A 15,913-nucleotide genomic window follows, 5' to 3' on the forward strand; every position below is an offset into this window, starting at 1 on the left:
AGGCAATGTGCTGCGTGGATGCCGAAATAGCTCAGTTGGGAGAGCGTAGACTAAAGATCTAAAGGTCCCCGATTCAATTCTGGGTTTTGTCACACCCTCGTTTTAAACATTAAACAATTGACATGAATGTTTTTGGGTTCTTTCTATATCCTAACTGAACCGAGCTTTCCTTTTTGCATAATGCGCAGGTAATCCTGGAAATGGGGGGGGGGAAGTCCCTCTTTCACATCAGTCATTAATGTGAGAAAGACTAAATAATGCAAGGATCCGGAAATATTCAGCAGAATGCTGAATGGCAGAGACATATATTACCACACTTCTCCAAGAAGCCTTACCTCTTCTCCGTGTTCCCTCCCGAAGAACCAGCTGCCATTTTCTTTGCTGCTCGCCGAATAGCGTTCACCTCCAAAAGCACGCAGCTGCATCACCAGAAGACATGTCCTAGGTGCACAACAGCGGTGGCTGTCTTTTTTTAGCAGATAGACCCTGCTCAGCTACATTATATTGATGATTTTAAGTGGGTATAGAGTCAGAGCTCGACTCTTGGCTGGTCAAAAGCAGATGGCAATGTCCAATGAGCTCCAGGCCCCACTGAATGTCATTTCTCCCAGGTCTCCCCCAGGTTCCAATGCTGTAGAAATGTTATTCCATGCTTCAGCTGTAAACCTTTGTCTCTTACAATAAAGGCCGTTATTTTACCTTAACGGTCCACACAGACAGAATGTAGAAGGGGTGATTGTGACAGACATCATAGCGGATCCTCCAGATTGTGATTGGATTAGTCTTTGGTCTCCATTCAAGTGCGCATTATTCAGAACTCTTGTCTTCACAAGAAAATCCCTTGCGGAGTCACGTACTTTTCAGGAGGGTCACGCGGAAGTTACACAGAATCAGGTCACTGTAAGCTAGGACCCTTATTACTGGCTCTACAGCCAAGCAAGCTGAGTCAGGCTATATAGTCAGAAGTAAAAGTGAAATTGCCATTGGGAGCCAGCAGGAATTTCTCTGCACTGGTGCTATCGCCAGCAGGAAAAAAATCAAACCACTGTCAGAAGTGGGATTCGAACCCACGCCTCCAGAGGAGACTGCGACCTGAACGCAGCGCCTTAGACCGCTCGGCCATCCTGACATGGGATTAGTTTCCACAGTCCCCGAATGTCGCGCGCATGCACGCTATTTGGAATCAATTAACTACTCATTAGAAAATCATCCCTCCTATGTACATTCTGTACTCATGAGAATTTTCACCTTGCCTAAAGATGTCCCAACTAGTGAACGGGGAGACAGCAAACCCCAGGACAGAGGCCGAAATAGCTCAGTTGGGAGAGCGTTAGACTGAAGATCTAAAGGTCCCTGGTTCGATCCCGGGTTTCGGCAAATGAATTTTGAATACAAATCCACTAACAAAAGAAAAGGCTTGCTACGTTTCTTTCCAATTCGTTGGGGTTTCGATCGAGCGTAGCGCACTGCTGGAACTATAGAAAAAAAAAAAAGGTTGAAAACAGTTCTTTCAGGAGAAGATAATGTGCTGCGCAGATGCCGAAATAGCTCAGTTGGGAGAGCGGAGACTAAAGATCTAAAGGTCCCCGATTCAATTCTGGGTTTTGTCACACCCTCATTTTAAACATTGAACAATTGACATGAATGTTTTTGGGTTCTTTCTATATCCTAACTGAACTGAGCTTTCCTTCTTGCATAATGCGCAGGTAATCCTGGAAATGGGGGGGGGGGGGAGTCCCTCTTTCACATCAGTCATTAATGTGAGAAAGACTAAATAATGCAAGGATCCGGAAATATTCAGCAGAATGCTGAATGGCAGAGACATATATTACCACACTTCTCCAAGAAGCCTTACCTCTTCTCCGTGTTCCCTCCCGAAGAACCAGCTGCCATTTTCTTTGCTGCTCGCCGAATAGCGTTCACCTCCAAAAGCACGCAGCTGCATCACCAGAAGACATGTCCTAGGTGCACAACAGCGGTGGCTGTCTTTTTTTAGCAGATAGACCCTGCTCAGCTACATTATATTGATGATTTTAAGTGGGTATAGAGTCAGAGCTCGACTCTTGGCTGGTCAAAACCAGATGGCAATGTCCAATGAGCTCCAGGCCCCACTGAATGTCATTTCTCCCAGGTCTCCCCCAGGTTCCAATGCTGTAGAAATGTTATTCCATGCTTCAGCTGTAAACCTTTGTCTCTTACAATAAAGGCCGTTCTTTTACCTTAACGGTCCACACAGACAGAATGTAGAAGGGTTGTTTGTGACAGACATCATAGCGGATCCTCCAGATTGTGATTGGATTAGTCTTTGGTCTCCATTCAAGTGCGCATTATTCAGAACTCTTGTCTTCACAAGAAAATCCCTTGCGGAGTCACGTACTTTTCAGGAGGGTCACGCGGAAGTTACACAGAATCAGGTCACTGTAAGCTAGGACCCTTATTACTGGCTCTACAGCCAAGCAAGCTGAGTCAGGCTATATAGTCAGAAGTAAAAGTGAAATTGCCATTGGGAGCCAGCAGGAATTTCTCTGCACTGGTGCTATCGCCAGCAGGAAAAAAATCAAACCACTGTCAGAAGTGGGATTCGAACCCACACCTCCAGAGGAGACTGCGACCTGAACGCAGCGCCTTAGACCGCTCGGCCATCCTGACATGAGATTAGATTCCTCAGTCCCTGAATGTCGCGCGCATGCACGCTATTTGGAATCAATTAACTACTCATTAGAAAATCATCCCTCCTATGTACATTCTGTACTCATGGGAATTTTCACCTTGCCTAAAGATGTCCCAACTAGTGAACGGGGAGACAGCAAACCCCAGGACAGAGGCCGAAATAGCTCAGTTGGGAGAGCGTTAGACTGAAGATCTAAAGGTCCCTGGTTCGATCCCGGGTTTCGGCAAATGAATTTTGAATACAAATCCACTAACAAAAGAAAAGGCTTGCTACGTTTCTTTCCAATTCGTTGGGGTTTCGATCGAGCGTAGCGCACTGCTGGAACTATAGAAAAAAAAAAAAAGGTTGAAAACAGTTCTTTCAGGAGAAGACAATGTGCTGCGTGGATGCCGAAATAGCTCAGTTGGGAGAGCGTAGACTAAAGATCTAAAGGTCCCCGATTTAATACTGGGTTTTTTCACACCCTCGTTTTAAACATTGAACAATTGACATGAATGTTTCTGGGTTCTTTCTATATCCTAACTGAACCGAGCTTTCCTTCTTGCATAATGCGCAGGTAATCCTGGAAATGGGGGGGGGGGGGGGAGTCCCTCTTTCACATCAGTCATTAATGTGAGAAAGACTAAATAATGCAAGGATCCGGAAATATTCAGCAGAATGCTGAATGGCAGAGACATATATTACCACACTTCTCCAAGAAGCCTTACCTCTTCTCCTTGTTCCCTCCAGAAGAACCAGCTGCCATTTTCTTTGCTGCTCGCCCAATAGCGTTCACCTCCAAAAGCACGCAGCTGCATCACCAGAAGACATGTCCTAGGTGCACAACAGCGGTGGCTGTCTTTTTTTATCAGATAGACCCTGCTCAGCTACATTATATTGATGATTTTAAGTGGGTATAGAGTCAGAGCTCGACTCTTGGCTGGTCAAAACCAGATGGCAATGTCCAATGAGCTCCAGGTCCCACTGAATGTCATTTCTCCCAAGTCTCCCCCAGGTTCCAATGCTGTAGAAATGTTATTCCATGCTTCAGCTGTAAACCTTTGTCTCTTACAATAAAGGCTGTTCTTTTACCTTAACGGTCCACACAGACAGAATGTAGAAGGGGTGTTTGTGACAGACATCATAGCGGATCCTCCAGATTGTGATTGGATTAGTCTTTGGTCTCCATTCAAGTGCGCATTATTCAGAACTCTTGTCTTCACAAGAAAATCCCTTGCGGAGTCACGTACTTTTCAGGAGGGTCACGCGGAAGTTACACAGAATCAGGTCACTGAAAGCTAGGACCCTTATTACTGGCTCTACAGCCAAGCAAGCTGAGTCAGGCTATATAGTCAGAAGTAAAAGTGAAATTGCCATTGGGAGCCAGCAGGAATTTCTCTGCACTGGTGCTATTTCCAGCAGGATTAAAATCAAACCACTGTCAGAAGTGGGATTCGAACCCACGCCTCCAGAGGAGACTGCGACTTGAACGCAGCGCCTTAGACCGCTCGGCCATCCTGACATGGGATTAGTTTCCTCAGTCCCTGAATGTCGCGCGCATGCACGCTATTTGGAATCAATTAACTACTCATTAGAAAATCATCCCTCCTATGTACATTCTGTACTCATGGGAATTTTCACCTTGCCTAAAGATGTCCCAACTAGTGAACGGGGAGACAGCAAACCCCAGGACAGAGGCCGAAATAGCTCAGTTGGGAGAGCGTTAGACTGAAGATCTAAAGGTCCCTGGTTCGATCCCGGGTTTCGGCGAATGAATTTTGAATACAAATCCACTAACAAAAGAAAAGGCTTGCTACGTTTCTTTCCAATTCGTTGGGGTTTCGATCGAGCGTAGCGCACTGCTGGAACTATAGAAAAAAAAAAAAGGTTGAAAACAGTTCTTTCAGGAGAAGACAATGTGCTGCGCGGATGCCGAAATAGCTCAGTTGGGAGAGCGTAGACTAAAGATCTAAAGGTCCCCGATTCAATTCTGGGTTTTGTCACACCCTCGTTTTAAACATTGAACAATTGACATGAATGTTTTTGGGTTCTTTCTATATCCTAACTGAACCGAGCTTTCCTTCTTGCATAATGCGCAGGTAATCCTGGAAATGGGGGGGGGGGGAAGTCCCTCTTTCACATCAGTCATTAATGTGAGAAAGACTAAATAATGCAAGGATCCGGAAATATTCAGCAGAATGCTGAATGGCAGAGACATATATTACCACACTTCTCCAAGAAGCCTTACCTCTTCTCCGTGTTCCCTCCCGAAGAACCAGCTGCCATTTTCTTTGCTGCTCGCCGAATAGCGTTCACCTCCAAAAGCACGCAGCTGCATCACCAGAAGACATGTCCTAGGTGCACAACAGCTGTGGCTGTCTTTTTTTAGCAGATAGATCCTGCTCAGCTACATTATATTGATGATTTTAAGTGGGTATAGAGTCAGAGCTCGACTCTTGGCTGGTCAAAACCAGATGGCAATGTCCAATGAGCTCCAGGCCCCACTGAATGTCATTTCTCCCAGGTCTCCCCCAGGTTCCAATGCTGTAGAAATGTTATTCCATGCTTCAGCTGTAAACCTTTGTATCTTACAATAAAGGCCATTATTTTACCTTAACGGTCCACACAGACAGAATGTCGAAGGGGTGTTTGTGACAGACATCATAGCGGATCCTCCAGATTGTGATTGGATTAGTCTTTGGTCTCCATTCAAGTGCGCATTATTCAGAACTCTTGTCTTCACAAGAAAATCCCTTGCGGAGTCACGTACTTTTCAGGAGGGTCACGCGGAAGTTACACAGAATCAGGTCACTGAAAGCTAGGACCCTTATTACTGGCTCTACAGCCAAGCAAGCTGAGTCAGGCTATATAGTCAGAAGTAAAAGTGAAATTGCCATTGGGAGCCAGCAGGAATTTCTCTGCACTGGTGCTATCGCCAGCAGGAAAAAAAATCAAACCACTGTCAGAAGTCGGATTCGAACCCTCACCTCCAGAGGAGACTGCGACCCGAACGCAGCGCCTTAGACCGCTCGGCCATCTTGACATGGGATTAGTTTCCTCAGTCCCTGAATGTCGCACGCATGCACGCTATTTGGAATCAATTAACTACTCATTAGAAAATCATCCCTCCTATGTACATTCTGTACTCATGGGAATTTTCACCTTGCCTAAAGATGTCCCAACTAGTGAACAGGGAGACAGCAAACCCCAGGACAGAGGCCGAAATAGCTCAGTTGGGAGAGCGTTAGACTGAAGATCTAAAGGTCCCTGGTTCGATCCCGGGTTTCAGCAAATGAATTTTGAATACAAATCCACTAACAAAAGAAAAGGCTTGCTACGTTTCTTTCCAATTCGTTGGGGTTTCGATCGAGCGTAGCGCACTGCTGGAACTATAGAAAAAAAAAAAGGTTGAAAACAGTTCTTTCAGGAGAAGACAATGTGCTGCGTGGATGCTGAAATAGCTCAGTTGGGAGAGCGTAGACTAAAGATCTAAAGGTCCCCGATTCAATTCTGGGTTTTGTCACACCCTCGTTTTAAACATTAAACAATTGACATGAATGTTTTTGGGTTCTTTCTATATCCTAACTGAACCGAGCTTTCCTTCTTGCATAATGCGCAGGTAATCCTGGAAATGGGGGGGGGAAGTCCCTCTTTCACATCAGTCATTAATGTGAGAAAGACTAAATAATGCAAGGATCCGGAAATATTCAGCAGAATGCTGAATGGCAGAGACATATATTACCACACTTCTCCAAGAAGCCTTACCTCTTCTCCGTGTTCCCTCCCGAAGAACCAGCTGCCATTTTCTTTGCTGCTCGCCGAATAGCGTTCACCTCCAAAAGCACGCAGCTGCATCACCAGAAGACATGTCCTAGGTGCACAACAGCGGTGGCTGTCTTTTTTTAGCAGATAGACCCTGCTCAGCTACATTATATTGATGATTTTAAGTGGGTATAGAGTCAGAGCTCGACTCTTGGCTGGTCAAAACCAGATGGCAATGTCCAATGAGCTCCAGGCCCCACTGAATGTCATTTCTCCCAGGTCTCCCCCAGGTTCCAATGCTGTAGAAATGTTATTCCATGCTTCAGCTGTAAACCTTTGTCTCTTACAATAAAGGCCGTTATTTTACCTTAACGGTCCACACAGACAGAATGTAGAAGGGGTGATTGTGACAGACATCATAGCGGATCCTCCAGATTGTGATTGGATTAGTCTTTGGTCTCCATTCAAGTGCGCATTATTCAGAACTCTTGTCTTCACAAGAAAATCCCTTGCGGAGTCACGTACTTTTCAGGAGGGTCACGCGGAAGTTACACAGAATCAGGTCACTGTAAGCTAGGACCCTTATTACTGGCTCTACAGCCAAGCAAGCTGAGTCAGGCTATATAGTCAGAAGTAAAAGTGAAATTGCCATTGGGAGCCAGCAGGAATTTCTCTGCACTGGTGCTATTTCCAGCAGGAAAAAAATCAAACCACTGTCAGAAGTGGGATTCGAACCCACGCCTCCAGAGGAGACTGCGACCTGAACGCAGCGCCTTAGACCGCTCGGCCATCCTGACATGGGATTAGTTTCCTCAGTCCCCGAATGTCGCGCGCATGCACGCTATTTGGAATCAATTAACTACTCATTAGAAAATCATCCCTCCTATGTACATTCTGTACTCATGGGAATTTTCACCTTGCCTAAAGATGTCCCAACTAGTGAACGGGGAGACAGCAAACCCCAGGACAGAGGCCGAAATAGCTCAGTTGGGAGAGCGTTAGACTGAAGATCTAAAGGTCCCTGGTTCGATCCCGGGTTTCGGCAAATGAATTTTGAATACAAATCCACTAACAAAAGAAAAGGCTTGCTACGTTTCTTTCCAATTCGTTGGGGTTTCGATCGAGCGTAGCGCACTGCTGGAACTATAGAAAAAAAAAAAAGGTTGAAAACAGTTCTTTCAGGAGAAGACAATGTGCTGCGCGGATGCCGAAATAGCTCAGTTGGGAGAGCGTAGACTAAAGATCTAAAGGTCCCCGATTCAATTCTGGGTTTTGTCACACCCTCATTTTAAACATTGAACAATTGACATGAATGTTTTTGGGTTCTTTCTATATCCTAACTGAACCGAGCTTTCCTTTTTGCATAATGCGCAGGTAATCCTGGAAATGGGGGGGGGGGGGGGAGTCCCTCTTTCACATCAGTCATTAATGTGAGAAAGACTAAATAATGCAAGGATCCGGAAATATTCAGCAGAATGCTGAATGGCAGAGACATATATTACCACACTTCTCCAAGAAGCCTTACCTCTTCTCCGTGTTCCCTCCCGAAGAACCAGCTGCCATTTTCTTTGCTGCTCGCCCAATAGCGTTCACCTCCAAAAGCACGCAGCTGCATCACCAGAAGACATGTCCTAGGTGCACAACAGCGGTGGCTGTCTTTTTTTAGCAGATAGACCCTGCTCAGCTACATTATATTGATGATTTTAAGTGGGTATAGAGTCAGAGCTCGACTCTTGGCTAGTCAAAACCAGATGGCAATGTCCAATGAGCTCCAGGCCCCACTGAATGTCATTTCTCCCAGGTCTCCCCCAGGTTCCAATGCTGTAGAAATGTTATTCCATGCTTCAGCTGTAAACCTTTGTCTCTTACAATAAAGGCCGTTCTTTTACCTTAACGGTCCACACAGACAGAATGTAGAAGGGGTGTTTGTGACAGACATCATAGCGGATCCTCCAGATTGTGATTGGATTAGTCTTTGGTCTCCATTCAAGTGCGCATTATTCAGAACTCTTGTCTTCACAAGAAAATCCCTTGCGGAGTCACGTACTTTTCAGGAGGGTCACGCGGAAGTTACACAGAATCAGGTCACTGTAAGCTAGGACCCTTATTACTGGCTCTACAGCCAAGCAAGCTGAGTCAGGCTATATAGTCAGAAGTAAAAGTGAAATTGCCATTGGGAGCCAGCAGGAATTTCTCTGCACTGGTGCTATCGCCAGCAGGAAAAAAATCAAACCACTGTCAGAAGTGGGATTCGAACCCACGCCTCCAGAGGAGACTGCGACCTGAACGCAGCGCCTTAGACCGCTCGGCCATCCTGACATGGGATTAGGTCCCTGAATGTCGCGCGCATGCACGCTATTTGGAATCAATTAACTACTCATTAGAAAATCATCCCTCCTATGTACATTCTATACTCATGGGAATTTTCACCTTGCCTAAAGATGTCCCAACTAGTGAACGGGGAGACAGCAAACCCCAGGACAGAGGCCGAAATAGCTCAGTTGGGAGAGCGTTAGACTGAAGATCTAAAGGTCCCTGGTTCGATCCCGGGTTTCGGCAAATGAATTTTGAATACAAAATCAATAACAAAAGAAAAGGCCTGCTACGTTTCTTTCCAATTCGTTGGGGTTTCGATCGAGCGTAGCGCACTGCTGGAACTATAGAAAAAAAAAAAGGTTGAAAACAGTTCTTTCAGGAGAAGGCAATGTGCTGCGCGGATGCCGAAATAGCTCAGTTGGGAGAGCGTAGACTAAAGATCTAAAGGTCCCCGATTCAATTCTGGGTTTTGTCACACCCTCATTTTAAACATTGAACAATTGACATGAATGTTTTTGGGTTCTTTCTATATCCTAACTGAACTGAGCTTTCCTTCTTGCATAATGCGCAGGTAATCCTGGAAATGGGGGGGGGGGAGTCCCTCTTTCACATCAGTCATTAATGTGAGAAAGACTAAATAATGCAAGGATCCGGAAATATTCAGCAGAATGCTGAATGGCAGAGACATATATTACCACACTTCTCCAAGAAGCCTTACCTATTCTCCGTGTTCCCTCCCGAAGAACCAGCTGCCATTTTCTTTGCTGCTCGCCGAATAGCGTTCACCTCCAAAAGCACGCAGCTGCATCACCAGAAGACATGTCCTAGGTGCACAACAGCGGTGGCTGTCTTTTTTTAGCAGATAGACCCTGCTCAGCTACATTATATTGATGATTTTAAGTGGGTATAGAGTCAGAGCTCGACTCTTGGCTGGTCAAAACCAGATGGCAATGTCCAATGAGCTCCAGGCCCCACTGAATGTCATTTCTCCCAGGTCTCCCCCAGGTTCCAATGCTGTAGAAATGTTATTCCATGCTTCAGCTGTAAACCTTTGTCTCTTACAATAAAGGCCGTTCTTTTACCTTAACGGTCCACACAGACAGAATGTAGAAGGGGTGTTTGTGACAGACATCATAGCGGATCCTCCAGATTGTGATTGGATTAGTCTTTGGTCTCCATTCAAGTGCGCATTATTCAGAACTCTTGTCTTCACAAGAAAATCCCTTGCGGAGTCACGTACTTTTCAGGAGGGTCACGCGGAAGTTACACAGAATCAGGTCACTGTAAGCTAGGACCCTTATTACTGGCTCTACAGCCAAGCAAGCTGAGTCAGGCTATATAGTCAGAAGTAAAAGTGAAATTGCCATTGGGAGCCAGCAGGAATTTCTCTGCACTGGTGCTATCGCCAGCAGGAAAAAAATCAAACCACTGTCAGAAGTGGGATTCGAACCCACGCCTCCAGAGGAGACTGCGACCTGAACGCAGCGCCTTAGACCGCTCGGCCATCCTGACATGAGATTAGTTTCCTCAGTCCCTGAATGTCGCGCGAATGCACGCTATTTGGAATCAATTAACTACTCATTAGAAAATCATCCCTCCTATGTACATTCTGTACTCATGGGAATTTTCACCTTGCCTAAAGATGTCCCAACTAGTGAACAGGGAGACAGCAAACCCCAGGACAGAGGCCGAAATAGCTCAGTTGGGAGAGCGTTAGACTGAAGATCTAAAGGTCCCTGGTTCGATCCCAGGTTTCGGCAAATGAATTTTGAATACAAATCCACTAACAAAAGAAAAGGCTTGCTACGTTTCTTTCCAATTCGTTGGGGTTTCGATCGAGCGTAGCGCACTGCTGGAACTATAGAAAAAAAAAAAGGTTGAAAACAGTTATTTCAGGAGAAGACAATGTGCTGCGTGGATGCCGAAATAGCTCAGTTGGGAGAGCGTAGACTAAAGATCTAAAGGTCCCCGATTCAATTCTGGGCTTTGTCACACCCTCATTTTAAACATTGAACAATTGACATGAATGTTTTTGGGTTCTTTCTATATCCTAACTGAACCGAGCTTTCCTTTTTGCATAATGCGCAGGTAATCCTGGAAATGGGGGGGGGGGGAGTCCCTCTTTCACATCAGTCATTAATGTGAGAAAGACTAAATAATGCAAGGATCCGGAAATATTCAGCAGAATGCTGAATGGCAGAGACATATATTACCACACTTCTCCAAGAAGCCTTACCTCTTCTCCGTGTTCCCTCCCGAAGAACCAGCTGCCATTTTCTTTGCTGCTCGCCCAATAGCGTTCACCTCCAAAAGCACGCAGCTGCATCACCAGAAGACATGTCCTAGGTGCACAACAGCGGTGGCTGTCTTTTTTTAGCAGATAGACCCTGCTCAGCTACATTATATTGATGATTTTAAGTGGGTATAGAGTCAGAGCTCGACTCTTGGCTAGTCAAAACCAGATGGCAATGTCCAATGAGCTCCAGGTCCCACTGAATGTCATTTCTCCCAGGTCTCCCCCAGGTTCCAATGCTGTAGAAATGTTATTCCATGCTTCAGCTGTAAACCTTTGTCTCTTACAATAAAGGCCGTTCTTTTACCTTAACGGTCCACACAGACAGAATGTAGAAGGGGTGTTTGTGACAGACATCATAGCGGATCCTCCAGATTGTGATTGGATTAGTCTTTGGTCTCCATTCAAGTGCGCATTATTCAGAACTCTTGTCTTCACAAGAAAATCCCTTGCGGAATCACGTACTTTTCAGGAGGGTCACGCGGAAGTTACACAGAATCAGGTCACTGTAAGCTAGGACCCTTATTACTGGCTCTACAGCCAAGCAAGCTGAGTCAGGCTATATAGTCAGAAGTAAAAGTGAAATTGCCATTGGGAGCCAGCAGGAATTTCTCTGCACTGGTGCTATCGCCAGCAGGAAAAAAATCAAACCACTGTCAGAAGTGGGATTCGAATCCACGCCTCCAGAGGAGACTGCGACCTGAACGCAGTGCCTTAGACCGCTCGGCCATCCTGACATGGGATTAGTTTCCTCAGTCCCTGAATGTCGCGCGCATGCACGCTATTTGGAATCAATTAACTACTCATTAGAAAATCATCCCTCCTATGTACATTCTATACTCATGGGAATTTTCACCTTGCCTAAAGATGTCCCAACTAGTGAACGGGGAGACAGCAAACCCCAGGACAGAGGCCGAAATAGCTCAGTTGGGAGAGCGTTAGACTGAAGATCTAAAGGTCCCTGGTTCGATCCCGGGTTTCGGCAAATGAATTTTGAATACAAAATCAATAACAAAAGAAAAGGCCTGCTACGTTTCTTTCCAATTCGTTGGGGTTTCGATCGAGCGTAGCGCACTGCTGGAACTATAGAAAAAAAAAAAGGTTGAAAACAGTTCTTTCAGGAGAAGACAATGTGCTGCGCGGATGCCGAAATAGCTCAGTTGGGAGAGCGTAGACTAAACATCTAAAGGTCCCCGATTCAATTCTGGGTTTTGTCACACCCTCATTTTAAACATTGAACAATTGACATGAATGTTTTTGGGTTCTTTCTATATCCTAACTGAACCGAGCTTTCCTTCTTGCATAATGCGCAGGTAATCCTGGAAATGGGGGGGGGGGAGTCCCTCTTTCACATCAGTCATTAATGTGAGAAAGACTAAATAATGCAAGGATCCGGAAATATTCAGCAGAATGCTGAATGGCAGAGACATATATTACCACACTTCTCCAAGAAGCCTTACCTCTTCTCCGTGTTCCCTCCCGAAGAACCAGCTGCCATTTTCTTTGCTGCTCGCCGAATAGCGTTCACCTCCAAAAGCACGCAGCTGCATCACCAGAAGACATGTCCTAGGTGCACAACAGCGGTGGCTGTCTTTTTTTAGCAGATAGACCCTGCTCAGCTACATTATATTGATGATTTTAAGTGGGTATAGAGTCAGAGCTCGACTCTTGGCTGGTCAAAACCAGATGGCAATGTCCAATGAGCTCCAGGCCCCACTGAATGTCATTTCTCCCAGGTCTCCCCCAGGTTCCAATGCTGTAGAAATGTTATTCCATGCTTCAGCTGTAAACCTTTGTCTCTTACAATAAAGGCCGTTCTTTTACCTTAACGGTCCACACAGACAGAATGTAGAAGGGGTGTTTGTGACAGACATCATAGCGGATCCTCCAGATTGTGATTGGATTAGTCTTTGGTCTCCATTCAAGTGCGCATTATTCAGAACTCTTGTCTTTACAAGAAAATCCCTTGCGGAGTCACGTACTTTTCAGGAGGGTCACGCGGAAGTTACACAGAATCAGGTCACTGTAAGCTAGGACCCTTATTACTGACTCTACAGCCAAGCAAGCTGAGTCAGGCTATATAGTCAGAAGTAAAAGTGAAATTGCCATTGGGAGCCAGCAGGAATTTCTCTGCACTGGTGCTATCGCCAGCAGGAAAAAAATCAAACCACTGTCAGAAGTGGGATTCGAACCCACGCCTCCAGAGGAGACTGCTACCTGAACGCAGCGCCTTAGACCGCTCGGCCATCCTGACATGGGATTGGTTTCCTCAGTCCCTGAATGTCGCGCGCATGCACGCTATTTGGAATCAATTAACTACTCATTAGAAAATCATCCCTCCTATGTACATTCTGTACTCATGGGAATTTTCACCTTGCCTAAAGATGTCCCAACTAGTGAACGGGGAGACAGCAAACCCCAGGACAGAGGCCGAAATAGCTCAGTTGGGAGAGCGTTAGACTGAAGATCTAAAGGTCCCTGGTTCGATCCCAGGTTTCGGCAAATGAATTTTGAATACAAATCCACTAACAAAAGAAAAGGCTTGCTACGTTTCTTTCCAATTCGTTGGGGTTTCGATCGAGCGTAGCGCACTGCTGGAACTATAGAAAAAAAAAAAAAAGGTTGAAAACAGTTCTTTCAGGAGAAGACAATGTGCTGCGCGGATGCCGAAATAGCTCAGTTGGGAGAGCGTAGACTAAAGGTCCCCGATTCAATTCTACGTTTTGTCACACCCTCGTTTTAAACATTGAACAATTGACATGAATGTTTTTGGGTTCTTTTTATATCCTAACTGAACCGAGCTTTCCTTCTTGCATAATGCGTAGGTAATCCTGGAAATGGGGGGAGAGTCCCTCTTTCACATCAGTCATTAATGTGAGAAAGACTAAATAATGCAAGGATCCGGAAATATTCAGCAGAATGCTGAATGGCAGAGACATATATTACCACACTTCTCCAAGAAGCCTTACCTCTTCTCCGTGTTCCCTCCCGAAGAACCAGCTGCCATTTTCTTTGCTGCTCGCCCAATAGCGTTCACCTCCAAAAGCACGCAGCTGCATCACCAGAAGACATGTCCTAGGTACACAACAGCGGTGGCTGTCTTTTTTTAGCAGATAGACCCTGCTCAGCTACATTATATTGATGATTTTAAGTGGGTATAGAGTCAGAGCTCGACTCTTGGCTGGTCAAAACCAGATGACAATGTCCAATGAGCTCCAGGCCCCACTGAATGTCATTTCTCCCAGGTCTCCCCCAGGTTCCAATGCTGTAGAAATGTTATTCCATGCTTCAGCTGTAAACCTTTGTCTCTTACAATAAAGGCCGTTCTTTTACCTTAACGGTCCACACAGACAGAATGTAGAAGGGGTGTTTGTGACAGACATCATAGCGGATCCTCCAGATTGTGATTGGATTAGTCTTTGGTCTCCATTCAAGTGCGCATTATTCAGAACTCTTGTCTTCACAAGAAAATCCCTTGCGGAGTCACGTACTTTTCAGGAGGGTCACGCGGAAGTTACACAGAATCAGGTCACTGTAAGCTAGGACCCTTATTACTGGCTCTACAGCCAAGCAAGCTGAGTCAGGCTATATAGTCAGAAGTAAAAGTGAAATTGCCATTGGGAGCCAGCAGGAATTTCTCTGCACTGGTGCTATCGCCAGCAGGAAAAAAATCAAACCACTGTCAGAAGTGGGATTCGAACCCACGCCTCCAGAGGAGACTGCGACCTGAACGCAGCGCCTTAGACCGCTCGGCCATCCTGACATGGGATTAGTTCCTCAGTCCCTGAATGTCGCACGCATGCACGCTATTTGGAATCAATTAACTACTCATTAAAAAATCATCCCTCCTATGTACATTCTGTACTCATGGGAATTTTCACCTTGCCTAAAGATGTCCCAACTAGTGAACGGGGAGACAGCAAACCCCAGGGCAGAGGCCGAAATAGCTCAGTTGGGAGAGCGTTAGACTGAAGATCTAAAGGTCCCTGGTTCGATCCCGGGTTTCGGCAAATGAATTTTGAATACAAATCCACTAACAAAAGAAAAGGCTTGCTACGTTTCTTTCCAATTCGTTGGGGTTTCGATCGAGCGTAGCGCACTGCTGGAACTATAGAAAAAAAAAAAAGGTTGAAAACAGTTCTTTCAGGAGAAGACAATGTGCTGCGCGGATGCCGAAATAGCTCAGTTGGGAGAGCGTAGACTAAAGATCTAAAGGTCCCCGATTCAATTCTGGGTTTTGTCACACCCTCGTTTTAAACATTAAACAATTGACATGAATGTTTTTGGGTTCTTTCTATATCCTAACTGAACCGAGCTTTCCTTCTTGCATAATGCGCAGGTAATCCTGGAAATGGGGGGGGGGGGAGTCCCTCTTTCACATCAGTCATTAATGTGAGAAAGACTAAATAATGCAAGGATCCGGAAATATTCAGCAGAATGCTGAATGGCAGAGACATATATTACCACACTTCTCCAAGAAGCCTTAACTCTTCTCCGTGTTCCCTCCCGAAGAACCAGCTGCCATTTTCTTTGCTGCTCGCCGAATAGCGTTCACCTCCAAAAGCACGCAGCTGCATCACCAGAAGACATGTCCTAGGTGCACAACAGCGGTGGCTGTCTTTTTGTAGCAGATAGACCCTGCTCAGCTACATTATATTGATGATTTTAAGTGGGTATAGAGTCAGAGCTCGACTCTTGGCTGGTCAAAACCAGATGGCAATGTCCAATGAGCTCCAGGTCCCACTGAATGTCATTTCTCCCAGGTCTCCCCCAGGTTCCAATGCTGTAGAAATGTTATTCCATGCTTCAGCTGTAAACCTTTGTCTCTTACAATAAAGGCCGTTATTTTACCTTAACGGTCCGCACAGACAGAATGTAGAAGGGGTGTTTGT

General features: G+C 45.6%; 19 non-coding genes across 19 annotated transcripts; 10 read left to right on the forward strand and 9 right to left on the reverse strand.

The window, feature by feature from the left end:
* Window positions 1–1,046: 1,046 nt before the first annotated feature.
* TRNAL-CAG (transfer RNA leucine (anticodon CAG)) lies at window positions 1,047–1,129 on the reverse strand. Its single transcript has one exon. It is a non-coding gene; the product is annotated as a tRNA-Leu (tRNA).
* Window positions 1,130–1,304: 175 nt separating this feature from the next.
* Window positions 1,305–1,377, forward strand: TRNAF-GAA (transfer RNA phenylalanine (anticodon GAA)). Its single transcript has one exon. It is a non-coding gene; the product is annotated as a tRNA-Phe (tRNA).
* Window positions 1,378–2,566: 1,189 nt separating this feature from the next.
* On the reverse strand, window positions 2,567–2,649 carry TRNAL-CAG (transfer RNA leucine (anticodon CAG)). The gene has a single exon. It is a non-coding gene; the product is annotated as a tRNA-Leu (tRNA).
* Window positions 2,650–2,824: 175 nt separating this feature from the next.
* On the forward strand, window positions 2,825–2,897 carry TRNAF-GAA (transfer RNA phenylalanine (anticodon GAA)). The gene has a single exon. It is a non-coding gene; the product is annotated as a tRNA-Phe (tRNA).
* A 1,192-nt stretch (window positions 2,898–4,089) lies between these two features.
* Window positions 4,090–4,172, reverse strand: TRNAL-CAA (transfer RNA leucine (anticodon CAA)). The gene has a single exon. It is a non-coding gene; the product is annotated as a tRNA-Leu (tRNA).
* Window positions 4,173–4,347: 175 nt separating this feature from the next.
* On the forward strand, window positions 4,348–4,420 carry TRNAF-GAA (transfer RNA phenylalanine (anticodon GAA)). The gene has a single exon. It is a non-coding gene; the product is annotated as a tRNA-Phe (tRNA).
* Window positions 4,421–5,868: 1,448 nt separating this feature from the next.
* TRNAF-GAA (transfer RNA phenylalanine (anticodon GAA)) lies at window positions 5,869–5,941 on the forward strand. Its single transcript has one exon. It is a non-coding gene; the product is annotated as a tRNA-Phe (tRNA).
* Window positions 5,942–7,126: 1,185 nt separating this feature from the next.
* Window positions 7,127–7,209, reverse strand: TRNAL-CAG (transfer RNA leucine (anticodon CAG)). The gene has a single exon. It is a non-coding gene; the product is annotated as a tRNA-Leu (tRNA).
* A 175-nt stretch (window positions 7,210–7,384) lies between these two features.
* On the forward strand, window positions 7,385–7,457 carry TRNAF-GAA (transfer RNA phenylalanine (anticodon GAA)). Its single transcript has one exon. It is a non-coding gene; the product is annotated as a tRNA-Phe (tRNA).
* Window positions 7,458–8,648: 1,191 nt separating this feature from the next.
* TRNAL-CAG (transfer RNA leucine (anticodon CAG)) lies at window positions 8,649–8,731 on the reverse strand. The gene has a single exon. It is a non-coding gene; the product is annotated as a tRNA-Leu (tRNA).
* Window positions 8,732–8,898: 167 nt separating this feature from the next.
* TRNAF-GAA (transfer RNA phenylalanine (anticodon GAA)) lies at window positions 8,899–8,971 on the forward strand. Its single transcript has one exon. It is a non-coding gene; the product is annotated as a tRNA-Phe (tRNA).
* Window positions 8,972–10,157: 1,186 nt separating this feature from the next.
* TRNAL-CAG (transfer RNA leucine (anticodon CAG)) lies at window positions 10,158–10,240 on the reverse strand. Its single transcript has one exon. It is a non-coding gene; the product is annotated as a tRNA-Leu (tRNA).
* A 175-nt stretch (window positions 10,241–10,415) lies between these two features.
* Window positions 10,416–10,488, forward strand: TRNAF-GAA (transfer RNA phenylalanine (anticodon GAA)). Its single transcript has one exon. It is a non-coding gene; the product is annotated as a tRNA-Phe (tRNA).
* A 1,187-nt stretch (window positions 10,489–11,675) lies between these two features.
* On the reverse strand, window positions 11,676–11,758 carry TRNAL-CAG (transfer RNA leucine (anticodon CAG)). The gene has a single exon. It is a non-coding gene; the product is annotated as a tRNA-Leu (tRNA).
* A 175-nt stretch (window positions 11,759–11,933) lies between these two features.
* On the forward strand, window positions 11,934–12,006 carry TRNAF-GAA (transfer RNA phenylalanine (anticodon GAA)). Its single transcript has one exon. It is a non-coding gene; the product is annotated as a tRNA-Phe (tRNA).
* A 1,186-nt stretch (window positions 12,007–13,192) lies between these two features.
* TRNAL-CAG (transfer RNA leucine (anticodon CAG)) lies at window positions 13,193–13,275 on the reverse strand. Its single transcript has one exon. It is a non-coding gene; the product is annotated as a tRNA-Leu (tRNA).
* A 175-nt stretch (window positions 13,276–13,450) lies between these two features.
* On the forward strand, window positions 13,451–13,523 carry TRNAF-GAA (transfer RNA phenylalanine (anticodon GAA)). The gene has a single exon. It is a non-coding gene; the product is annotated as a tRNA-Phe (tRNA).
* Window positions 13,524–14,701: 1,178 nt separating this feature from the next.
* On the reverse strand, window positions 14,702–14,784 carry TRNAL-CAG (transfer RNA leucine (anticodon CAG)). Its single transcript has one exon. It is a non-coding gene; the product is annotated as a tRNA-Leu (tRNA).
* A 174-nt stretch (window positions 14,785–14,958) lies between these two features.
* TRNAF-GAA (transfer RNA phenylalanine (anticodon GAA)) lies at window positions 14,959–15,031 on the forward strand. The gene has a single exon. It is a non-coding gene; the product is annotated as a tRNA-Phe (tRNA).
* Window positions 15,032–15,913: the final 882 nt, after the last annotated feature.

This window comes from Leptodactylus fuscus, chromosome 1, assembly GCF_031893055.1.
Source record: "Leptodactylus fuscus isolate aLepFus1 chromosome 1, aLepFus1.hap2, whole genome shotgun sequence".
NCBI lineage: Eukaryota > Metazoa > Chordata > Amphibia > Anura > Leptodactylidae > Leptodactylus > Leptodactylus fuscus.